The 12013-nt window shown below is 49.6% G+C and overlaps 1 protein-coding gene across 1 annotated transcript in view; it reads left to right on the forward strand.

Moving 5' to 3' along the window:
- The window catches only part of LOC107121919 (neuromodulin-like), a 151630-nt gene that overhangs the window by 79655 nt on the left and 59962 nt on the right, over window positions 1-12013 (forward strand). The window lies entirely within an intron of this gene.

The raw sequence follows: 12013 nt of genomic DNA on the forward strand, positions 1-12013 counted from the left end.
AAGCAGGAAACCCCCCACCCCCCCCCCCCCCCGGCCCCCCCCCCCCCCGCTCTATGCCCAGAAGAAGGGAAAAGGCCTCCAGAATCCCTGGACCAAGCTAGCTTGGAGGAAAATTCCTTCCTGACCCAAATTGGCAATCAGCATTACCATGGGTGCAAGGCTCTTTCTGTAGCAGGGACTCCTTTGCATATTAGGCAACACACCCCTAATGTAGCCAATCCTCCAAGTGCTTACAGTAACCCCTGTAAGAAGAGCTCCGTAAGCTCTTGGAGGATTGGCTACATTAGGGGGTGTGTCACCTAATATGCAAAGGAGTTCCTGCTACAAAAAGAGCCCTGGGATGGATGGATGGATGGATGGATGGATGGATGGATGGATAGGTAGATAGATAGATAGATAGATAGATAGATAGATAGATAGATAGATAGATAGATAGATAGATAGATAGATAGATACAGGAACTCCTTGGTATATTAGGCAACACCCCCCCTAATGTAGCCAATCCTCCAAGAGCTTGCAAACCTCTTCTTACAGGGGTTACTGTAAGAAGATGGCCACCTAGTGTCTGCTTAAGCACTTCCAGAGAAGGAGAGCCCACCACCTCCTGAGGAAGCCTGTTCCACGGAGGAACTGCTCTGTCGGGAAGTTCACGTGATTACATTAAGCTGCATTGTGCTGAGTCAGACCCTGGGTCCATCAAAGTCAGCATTGCCTACTTAGACCGGCGGCGGCTCTCCAGGGTCTCAGGCTGAGAGCCTTCACATTGCCTCCTACCTGGTCCTTGGACTGGAGATGTCGGGGATTGAACCTGGGGACCTTCCGCATGCTGAGCAGATGCTCTTCCACTGAGCCACGGCCCTTCCTAATCATAATCCTGCTGGGTTTGGGAATGGGTCGTTATGTATTGGGGCTGGAACATCCCAGGACTGTTTACCAGAGACGGGCTGATCTTGGAGCTCTAGAACAATAGCCCACCAGGACTCTGGAGGCAGCCAATGAGGACTTGATGTGATGTAAATAGCCTATCGTTGGGAGTTGGGTGTGGTTGGGTGTGGTCTTTGCATGCTACTTAAACAGGGCTGTGGCCCTGGGGTTTAGTCTTGTACCTGCTGAATCACTAATAAAGCTGAGCTGATCACTAGACTCGGGGTTTGCCCATCCATGGAACCCAGTGTTTAGCATGGGTTTATCATGGCTTTATTTCCTTTCCTTCTGAGCCTTGGTCGTTCGTTTCTTCTTTATTAAAATCGGGGTTGCCAACCTCCAGGTGAGAGAGCAAAACGCTGCAGAGAAGTGCTACTCATTCCAAGAGAAACAATATAATTGTAGGCTTTAGTATTGTCTACTTTGCCTGTCGGAGCTTATCACTTCTAGAACGATGTGGAACCATTCCTGGCGAAAATGTGATTTCTTAGAACTGCACTCGACGCTGGATCAAAGACAGAAGGCGCACTTTTGAAATTCATGGTCCTCGTTCGGAAGACGTCATTCACGAAACAAATAACTTCGGATGAAGTTTTTCACGGAACGAATAACTACTCTGGAAAACTTCGTCAACAACCAGAGGTCGATTCGGGGGGGATCGCGGGGGATCGCGGTTCCCCCAGGTGAGATGCAGGGGGCGGGGCACACGATGAAGCCCCACCCCCTTCTTCCAGCCGCCCCCTGCTTCCAGCCTCATTCTGTTGCATAAGGAGGAAGAAGCAGGAGGGTAAGTTGGCGTCCTCCCCCTCTGCCTGGCCGAGGCCACTCCACGTGGCCTCCGCAAGGACTCCCAGCCCCATCCAGGAGCTTCCCCGAGGTAGCTGTGTTAGTCTGTTCACCTTTAAGACTAACAAATAGCACCTTTAAGACTAACCTTTAAGACTAAGACTAACTGAGTGGTGGGTGTGGCTTTATGACACACGTCCGGTGATGGCAGGGGGTGTGGCATATGCAAATGAGTTATGCTAATGAGTTCCCCTAGCTCTTTTTCTACGAAACGACCCCTGTCAACAACCATCATTATTATGGACTTCATTTGCACTTTTTTGTAATTATATGAATGCTATTATAATTTGCTTGTTTCTCTCGGAATGAGTAGCGCTTTTCTACAGCTTTTTTGTTCTGTTGCTTCAATCTCCAGGTGAGGAGAACTCCTTGGATTAACGCTGATCTCCAGACCGGAGATGAGTTTCCCGTGGAGAAAAATGGCTGCTTTGGAGGGTGGGCTCTGTGGCATTGTACCCTGCGGTGGTCCCCTCCCCTTCCCCGAAGCGGGCCCTCCTCAGATCCCACCCCGCGATCTCCAGAAAATTCCCAACCAAGAGCTGGCCACCCTCGTTTCTTATTGGTATGCTTTTGTGTCCATTGGGCTGTCATCAGAAAGCACGGAGCGGCTCAAGGGAACGTCGCTGCAAAGCCCACGCCTTTCTAATGTCAACTCCGAGTTTCAAAGGCCAGCCGTGCTGGTCTCCGGTAGAACAGCTAGATCCGAATCCAGACCAAATCTCATTGGTCTCTAAGCCGATACCCCCCAAAATCTTGTTGTCCTCTTTGACACCTCCAGACAGGCGCTTTTGTGATCGCCCTTTGGCAGTGGTTGATTCATTGCCCCGTACCTTCTCTCCACTGTCCAAAGTATGCAACGGCCAGGAAGAGATTTCTTAGAAAAGGGCTACTGAAGTACTTGCCCATCCCTGACGCTTCGAGATTAAGATTACGCCCAAGTCACCTCAGCAAAAGCTTTATTGTGGACGTGGCAAACATTTTTGGTGCCGTGGTTAAGAGCGGCGGACTCTAATCTGAGGGAAACGGGTTTGATTCCCCACTCCTCCACAAGCAGCGGGCTGGGTGGCCTTGAGTCTGTCACGGTTCTCTCAGAGCTGTTCTCTCGAGAGCAGTTTCTGTCAGAGCTCTCTCAGCCCCACCTACCTCACAGGCACTGTTCCCTCTAAACTGAGTTAGTGTGAGCTAGCTCACAGTTCTTTAGTCTCCGGCTCACACATTTTTGTCTCCGCTCAGGAAGGATGGCTCCAAGCAAACTAATTTATGCAGCAGCCAAATCGCTCGCTCACAACTTTAATGCCAGTGGCTCACAAAGTAGAATTTTTGCTCACAAGACTCCACAGCTTAGAGGGAACATTGCTCACAGGGTGTCTGTTGTTGGGAGAGGAAGGGAATGGAAACTGTAAGCTGCTCTGAGACTCTGAGTGAAGGGCAGGGTATAAATCCAATCTCCTCCTCCTCCTCCTCCTCTTCTTCTTCTTCCTGTGATTTTTAATTCTTAAAGTTTGCTTTATAGAGTATGGCCTAGGAGCTGTTGAACCCCAATAAACTTGACTTGATTTGACTCTTCAAAGCTTATCGCCCCAAAGTCTTGTGTGCCTCTACGGTTCTACTGGACTCGAATCTAGCTGGCAGCCAAAGCTGTTCTTCATGGACCTCAAGTGACAAACACTGTCCTGTCCGACCCACCCAACCAGCACTTCCAATCCCTTCTGTTGCTGGCCCATATTTAATTCCGTTCGCAAGAGCCCTCTTTTTGTGAAAACTTTTCTATCAGCTCTGAAAGCTTCTATTAATACCTGGAAGCTGCGGTGGGAGCGACCCAATCACTCGAGGCAGCGGAGCGGCGCCACCGGGCCCTCCGCCTCCCCCCCCACGATGGAGCCATTCGGTCTCCGTCGACTGCATTGTGGCTGTTTGTAAAGAGTTGAATTTATGTTACAGCAAAATCCCCTCCATGCCTGCCTTCGGTTATGGTCTGGAGGAGATGCACTGTACACGGAAAAGCGATCGCCATTCCGCCATAGAATCCCACTGGCTCCGATTATCTGGCTGTGTATTCATAGGAGCGGCACTTTTCTTGATGCTTTGGGATTTAAGCTGGCCTTTATCTACCTGCCTTCTTCGATAATGGCTCCTCTATGCTTGCTTTACCACGGATCGTCACATGTGCAGCCAACGGGCTCAGTTTCCATTTTGGGCCAGTATGAAATTCATTTTGCATTTTGAAAAGACCACATGCACGGCCTATGCAGGCCGAGACCTTATTTATTTATTTTATTGGTTTTTGGCATTCCATTTTGAATGTTGGGACGTGCATGCACCTCTTCCACATTGGCTCATATTTCTTTGCCATATCTCCAGCCGCATGATGGGGTTTTTGTTCCTGTTCAGTCCCACAGTCGAGCCTGACTCTTCGCAACCACGGGGACCATATCACGCCAGGCCCTGCTGTCTTCCGCCGTCCTCTGAAGTTGGCTCAACTTCATGTTCGTTGCATCTGTGACACTGTCCAACCATCTCATCCTTTGCCGTCCCCGTCTTCTTTGACCTTCAATCTTTCCCAGCATCAGGGTCTTCTCCAGTGAAGGCTCCCTTCTCATTGGGTGGCCAAAGTCTTTGAGCTTCAGCTTCAGGATCTGGCCTTCCAGGGAACAGTCAGGGTTGATTTCTTTGAGGATTGACTGATTTGATCTCCTTGCAGTCCAAGGGACTCTCAAGAGTCTTCTCCAGCACCACAGTTCAAAAGAATCTATTCTTCGGCGCTCGGCCTTCCTTATGCTCCAGCTCTCGCAGCCATACATGACTACTGGGAATACCCTTGCTTTGACCATACAAACTTTTGTTGGCATGATAGGTTTTATGCCTTCCCAAATTACAGTTGTTTGATTTCTAGTCTCAGACCTGAACAGGTGTGGATGATCTCCGAAGACACGTGGCTGTGCAAAAAAATGACAGCTAAAAATTGCATTCTGGTGATTTTATTGCATCAGAAATGAACGGGAGCTAGGGTGGCCAAGTCCTTCAAAGTACCCAGTGGGGGGGGGGGCTTTGGGGGCCGTTCCCGGAGGGGGGGGGGGGGGCCCCCCCCAAAGATGACATCACACAGAAGTGACATCATCATGCTGGGGAGCAGCGGCCCCCGCCTCTACCCAGCAGGTTTTAAAGGTCTTTTTAAATGCGGCTGGGAAGGGGGGGGGGCTGTGCAGGCCTGCCGAATTCGGGCCTGCCGAATTCGGGCCTCAGAGTACAGCCACGTGGCTCCCGCCTCTCCCCAGCAGCGTTTAAAGGGATTTTTAACAACAATTTTATTTTACAGTCAATGGCCAGCATACACAAAGGTTTACATGACATCAAGCAATCAAATTTCGCAACTTTAAAAATTTCACTCAAACGACCGTATGCATTTTCCGATCTTTTCCGGTCCATGAGTGGCTATTAGCCAAAAGTTATACATGGAATGTTCTGTCTGGCGCAGTGATTATCTGTATTCTTGGTGTTTAGGGGGCAACAGTAGGAGGGTTTCTGGAGTTCTGTCTCCCCTTGGTGGACCTCCTGATGGCACTTGGGTTTTGGCCTCTGTGTGACACAGAGTGTTGGACTGGATGGGCCATTGGCCTGATCCACCATGGCTTCTCTTATGTTCTTATGCCTGGGGCAGTGATGTTCTGTCTTCTTGGTGTTTGGGGGGCAAAATTGGGAGGGCTTCTGGCATTCTGGCCCCGCTGGTGGACCTCCTGATGGCCCCTGGGTTTTGCCCACTGTGACACAGAGTGTTGGACTGGATGAGCCACTGGTCTGATCCAACATGGCTTCTCTTATGTTCTTATGCCTGGGGCAGTGATGGTCTGTCTTCTTGGTGTTTGGGGGGCAAAATTGGGAGGGCTTCTGGCATTCTGGCCCCGCTGGTGGACCTCCTGATGGCCCCTACTATTTCTGGCCACTGTGTGAAACAGGGTGTTGGACTGGATGGGCCATTGGCCTGATCCAACATTGGCTTCTCTTATGTTTTTATGTTCATGGCTAAAACCAAATCATAACACAATGAGTAGAATGTCTCTTTGTAAGGAGAGAGAGAGAGATGCAAAATCTCCAGTTACAAACTGTCCAACAGATGGAGGAAAGAACCTATCCAAGAAAAAACGTAAAAGATAACAAAACTGGCTTTAAAAAAAATCCCCGAAGGGGATTTTCTTTTCTTTTCTTTCTTTCTTTTTTCTTTTTTGGTAAAGCAGCATTTTTCTGTTAAGCTTAGGAAAGCCCGAGCTCAAACTTGAAAGGCCAGATGTCAGATAAACACTTCTGGGCTGTCTTTTTGAAAAGTCTTTTTAATGAACCACTTTGGCATCATAGATGTGCCAGCAGGGATCGATGCCATGCATTTTCAACTACAATCGTTATAGATTTCCCATATTTATTTTTTTAGAAAAACAACCTTCTGGGTCATAGAGAAAAGAATTAAAAAAACCCCTCAGATGCGGGTATTCCGCATAAATGTTTGCGTACATAATTTCGATGCCGTCCTACCATGAAGGGGCTTTAGTCGGTTCTGTTGCAATCGGGCCCCCCAAAGAAATAAATAAATAAGGTGGAAGGGTTTTTAGACACATCGGCCGAGTTCAGACTGGCAATTTGAAGCGCTAGGGAGTCGTGGCAAAGAAGACCCGGAACAGACCGGGAACGGCTTGGTGGCGGTATTCCTGTTCACACTGCAGCGAATGAAGCGGGAGGATACCGTGGAGGAAGCGCAAGGGAGCGTTCACACTGTCGGCCCACCCTTGGCGGGCTGTTAGCGGCTGTTTCTGCGCTCCGCTGCATGCGCCTATGCGCATGGGCACATGGGCGCCTGCAACGGAAACAGCCAGCGCCTCTTGTCAATGACTGCGGGTTGTTCCCGCCTTAGCAGCGCTTGCGTTCACACTCAGGGAACCGGAATCAACCCGCTCTACACACGGTTTGCTACCACTTTCACCTGGTACTTCTTAAAGTAGGGAGGGAAGAGGCACAAGATGGCTTGAGTACGGCTGGGGGGCGCCTGACAGATGTGCCTGTGTGAACCCACCCCTTTAATCCGCTACTGAAACGCTCCTGAAACGTTTGGCTGCCGGGCCAAACTGCCAGTCTGAACGCGGCCATAGAATCATCGAATCATAGAGTTGGAAGGAACCTCCAGGGTCATCTTCTCCAACCCCCTTGCACAATGCAGGAAATTCACAAATACCTCCCCCACACACACACAAACACCCCAGTGACCCCTGTTCCACACCCAGAAGATGACATAAACTCCAGGATCCCCTGCTAAACTGTCTTGTAGAAAATTTGCTTCCTGACCCCAAATTGGCGATCAGCATTTCCCTGGGCGTGTAAGAAGGGGCCACAAGAACTAAGCCCTGAGGCATCACACAGAGATTAAAGACGCAGACAACTGCCAAGAGAAGGCAGCCATCTTTATTTTGTCTCGACTTGGCTGGGCACTCGGATAATTCAGGCTGCCATTAAATATTTAAAAGCCCCAATGACTGCAAGTTTAGAAAACAGTGGAAGGGGCCACTATCTCATTTAAATGTTTCCAGCTAAGGTTTCTCCCAGCGACTTGTTCGGGTTTTGGCAAGGAGAGATAATGGAGACTTGTACTGTTCTTGTGACTGGTGCAGGTACCGTGCCGTCAATTGCTCACACTTTCTTCTAATTCTTCTGGGCCCGTCACAGACGGTGGGGAATCGGGGTGGGGTGGGGGAGACATGATTTATACAAATGGTAGCTGCCAGTAATTCAAAGCGGGAGTCCCGCCATCTATAATAAATATATACCACAAGTATAGCCTTCAAGCGAGACTAATAAAGCATTTTAATGCCTTATCTCCCCCCACCCCCGGAGATAACATAATGGTTCCTCTCCGCTGATTTATTTATCTTTAAAAGATACTCCCTTTTCTTTCATGGAAGGGGTGACCTTTTGACCTTTGTCTTCCCTGAAAGACCGGGTTTTTTAAATAAGTACCCGAGGGTACACTTTTATTATTTTTTCCGTTATATACTACAGACATACAAACATACATACAAACAACCCCCATCTACCCCCACAACATATAACATATAACAAGAGACTTTTTCATTTCTTCTGCTTTTTAGATTTCTAAATTCATAGAACCATAGAGTTGGAAGGGGCCATACAGACCATCTAGTCCAACCCTCTGCCCTATCCAGGACCAGCCTAAAGCATCTCTGACAAATAGTCGTCCAGCCTCTTCTTGAAAGCTGCCAGTGAAGGGGAGCTAATTCCACCTCCCTTGGCAGCTGATTCCACCTTTGAGCCACTCTGACCGTGAAACAGTTTTCCCTAATATCCAGCAGATACCTTTCTGCATGTAATTTAAACCCGTTGCTTTGGGTCCTATCCTCTGCTGCCAACTGTAACAGCTCCTTGCCCTCCTCCACATGACATCTTTTCAAATATTTAAAGAGAGCGATCATGTCCCCCCTCAATCTCCTCTTCTCCAAACTAAACATCCCCAAGGCCCTCAGCCTTTCCTCGTAGGGCTCAGTCTCCAGACCCCTGATCATCCTCGTCGTTCTCTTCTGCACCCTCTCCATTTTGCCCACATCCTTTTGGAAGTGAGCCCTCCAGAACCGCACACAGGACTCCAGGTGCGGCCTGACCAAGGCAGTAGACAGAGGGGCTAGGACCTCCTGCGATTTTGATGCTATGGCCCTTTTAATGCAGGCCAAGACTGAATTTGCCTTTTTTGCCAGCGCATCACACTGACTGCTCATATTCAGTTTACCGTCCACCCTTACCCCCAAGATCTCGTCCGCACACACTACTCCCCAGAAACGTATCCCCCATCCAGTCTTTGTGCTTGACGTTTTTGTGGCCCAGATGGGAGACCACCAAAGAACACAAAGGGCACTATGCAGAGGCAGGCCGTAGCAAACTACTGTTGTTTGTCTGTCCCGACCTGGATGGCCCAGGCTAGCCCAGTCTCGTCAGATCTTGGGAGAGACAACCCTGATTAGCACTTGGATGGGTGACCTCCAAGGAATACCAAGGTCACGACACAGAGGCAGGCAATAGCAAACCACCTCTGAACGTCTCTTGCCTTGAGAACCCTTCAGAAGGTTGTTGTGAGAACATAACATAGGAACATAAGAACATAAGAGATGCCAATGTTGGATCAGACCAAAGGCCCATCCAGTCCAACACTCTGTATCACACAGTGGCCAGAAATACCAGTGCCATCAGGAGGTCCACCAGTGGGGCCAGTGAGGATAAAGAGGAAGGAAGGAGGATGGTGAAAACTATGTGTCGGGATTCGTGATGCCTCGACACGTGAATAAGAAGCCAGACTCCGGAGTCAACTCAAATTGGGAAACAAACACCTCGTGATTCTCTCTCTCTCTCTCCCCCTTGGTGTTTTCCGTTTCCTCTTTTTATTGCCCTTCACACACGGTTATCACAGTGATTTCAAACACCCTGTGTTCACACTCAATTAGTTCCTTTGTTACAGGTGCCCCTCTTTCCCCTTTTCCCAATCTCTTGTTTTCACTTGATTAATTCGGTGGTGCTTAACTCGTTGAGATGCATGGCATACTTCGGAAGAGTCTGCCTCGCCCGGCTCCCCGATAACACCCCCGATATCCCCGCAGCTCCAAGGTAACGCTCCTCGATTCTTGCCCCTGGCATGTCCCTTCTTTTCCCGCGGCTCTGTCATAGGAACATCTTCGCCTCCCAGCCTGTTCCCACTGCTCTGAGAGGTCCCAGGGGTCGGCGCGGGTCGCGCCAGTCCCGCCGCAGCGGCCGATATGTTGGGTCCACATCAGGGAGGAAGGCGGGGTCGAAATGAAGTAAATAAAATGGACCTTTCTTATTCTTCTTAACAGTCCATACGAGGCATATTCTCGTGAAGCTGGGGGGAGGCAGAGTTACCAATTCTGCCTTGGGAAATTCCTGGAGATTTGGGGGTGGAGCCTGAGGAGGATGGAGTTGAGAGAATGGAGGAGGAAGAATTATTTATCTATTTATCCAATTTATGCCCCGCTCTCCCCACCAAGGCAGGCTCAGGTCAGCTAACCTGAAAGTAAATACATAAATAACAATTAAATTACCATAAAAACAACTAAAGACAGTGCGTTATCAAACAATACAGTATCATAAAGGGCTAGCAATGTTGGTTTAATTTCATGGCGATGGCAGCACCGTATGAGTGCGTTTGATAGATTATCTAGATGTTCAGCTCACTGATCTTTCCCAGATATAACCGGCAGGCACAGGCTGTCGGTAGCAAACAGAGGGCCAGGGCTCTATCCATTTCAGTTGTGGTTGATAATGGTGGTGGCTCCTTCATTGAAGGCCTGGTGGAAGAGCTCCGTCTTACAAGCCCTGCAGAACTGTAAAAGGAGGCGGCGGAGGAAGAAGAAGAAGAAGAGAAGGAGGAGGAGGAGGAGATTGGATTGATACTCCACCCTTCACTACCCAAAGTAGTCTCAGAGCAGTTTACAGCCTCCTTTCCCTTCCCCTCCCCACAACAGACACCCTGTGAGGTAGGTGGGGCTGAGAGAGCTCTTTCGAGGACTGCCCTGGAGAGAACAGCTCTGACAGAACTGTGACTGACCCAAGGTCACACCAGCAGCTACATGTGGAGGAGTGGGGACTCAAACCCAGTTCTCCCAGATTAGAGTCCACACTCCTAACCACTACACCAAACCGGGCCTCCGGAGCCAGGAGAGATGTGATTCCGCTCTCTCAAACCGCCATTTTCTCTAGGGCGACTGATCTCAGTGGTCTGGAGCTCATTTGTAATTCCAGGTCCCACCTGGAAGATGGCAACCCTAGCAGGAAGAGAGTAGCTCCTTTCATTCTAGTTGCAGACCTGCTAAAGGGATAAACGTAATCTCCACTGGTGGTGACCCGGTAGACACCGTTGCCGTTGTGTTCCTGAAGTCTTGTCTATATTCAGAATAGACTGTTCCCATCCCCAGGGCTAGGACCTTTAAGCAAAGTGCAGAAGCCAAAGCAAAACGGAGGCGGTTATACCCAAAATCTAGAACATTCTTGGCCACAAATGGAACAGCTTTCTGAATTGGATGCTCATCAGCTTTCTCTCCCTTCCTGCTGCATTCCCGCAGCAGTCTCTCTCAGTTCCAGCTGCTCTTCCCGAAACCTTTTGGTTGTCTGATCCCTTGACACTCCCTGCCAATGGGATCTTCCAAATCTGTCTTTTCACAGTCAGATCTAATTAGTCCTTCAAAGTCTCCGAGCTCAATCCCTATCTAAGCAGGATGGGTGAACTTCAGGGAATACCAGGGGTGTTGCGCAGAGGCAGACAATGGCAAACCACCTCTGAAACGTCTGTTGCCTTAAAACCAAGTCTAGCTCGCCTCCGTGTGGTGTATAACGTTGAAAGAGTTAGAACTTCTGGCTGCAAGACAATCTTAGGATCTCCTGGCCATTCTACACACAATGCCTGGTGATGATGATAATTCAGAATCAAAGTATCTGGTGGTAGTGGTGGAAAGGTCTGTCAAAGCACAGCCCACATATGGCCGCCCTGTAGTGTTTTCAAGGCAAGAGACGTTGCCTCTGCACAGCAACCCTGGACTTCCTTGGTGGTCTCCCATCCAAATACTAACAAAGGCTGACCCTGCTTAGCTTCCGAGATCTGATGAGATTGGGATAGCCTGGGCTATCCAGGTGAGGGCACATGCTTGGTGCTTGGGGGGCCACAGTGGGAGGGCTTCTGGAGTTCTGGCCCAGCTGGTGGACCACCTGCTGGCACCTGGGTTTTGGCCACTGTGTGACACAGAATGAGGGATAGCCTGGGCTATCCAGGTGAGGGCACATGCTTGGTGCTTGGGGGGCCACAGTGGGAGGGCTTCTGGAGTTCTGGCCCAGCTGGTGGACCACCTGCTGGCACCTGGGTTTTGGCCACTGTGTGACACAGAATGCCGGACTGGGTGGGCCATTGGCCTTATCCAACATGCCTTCTCTTACGTTATGTCTGGGGCAGTGATGGTCTGTATTCTTGGTGCTTGGGGGGCCACAGTGGGAGGGCTTCTGGAGTTCTGATCCCAATGGTGGACCTCCTGATGGCCCCTGGGTTTTGGCCACCATGTGACACAAAGTGTTGGATTGGATGGGCCATTGGCTTGATCCAACATGGTTTCTCTTATTTAAATATATATAGAGATGATGATTTAAATTATGATGATGATGATGATGATGATTCAGAATCAAAGTATCTGGTGGT

The sequence above is a fragment of the Gekko japonicus genome, unplaced genomic scaffold (genome assembly GCF_001447785.1).
Source record: "Gekko japonicus isolate JY-2015 unplaced genomic scaffold, Gekko_japonicus_V1.1 scaffold1671, whole genome shotgun sequence".
Taxonomy (NCBI): Eukaryota; Metazoa; Chordata; class Lepidosauria; order Squamata; family Gekkonidae; genus Gekko; species Gekko japonicus.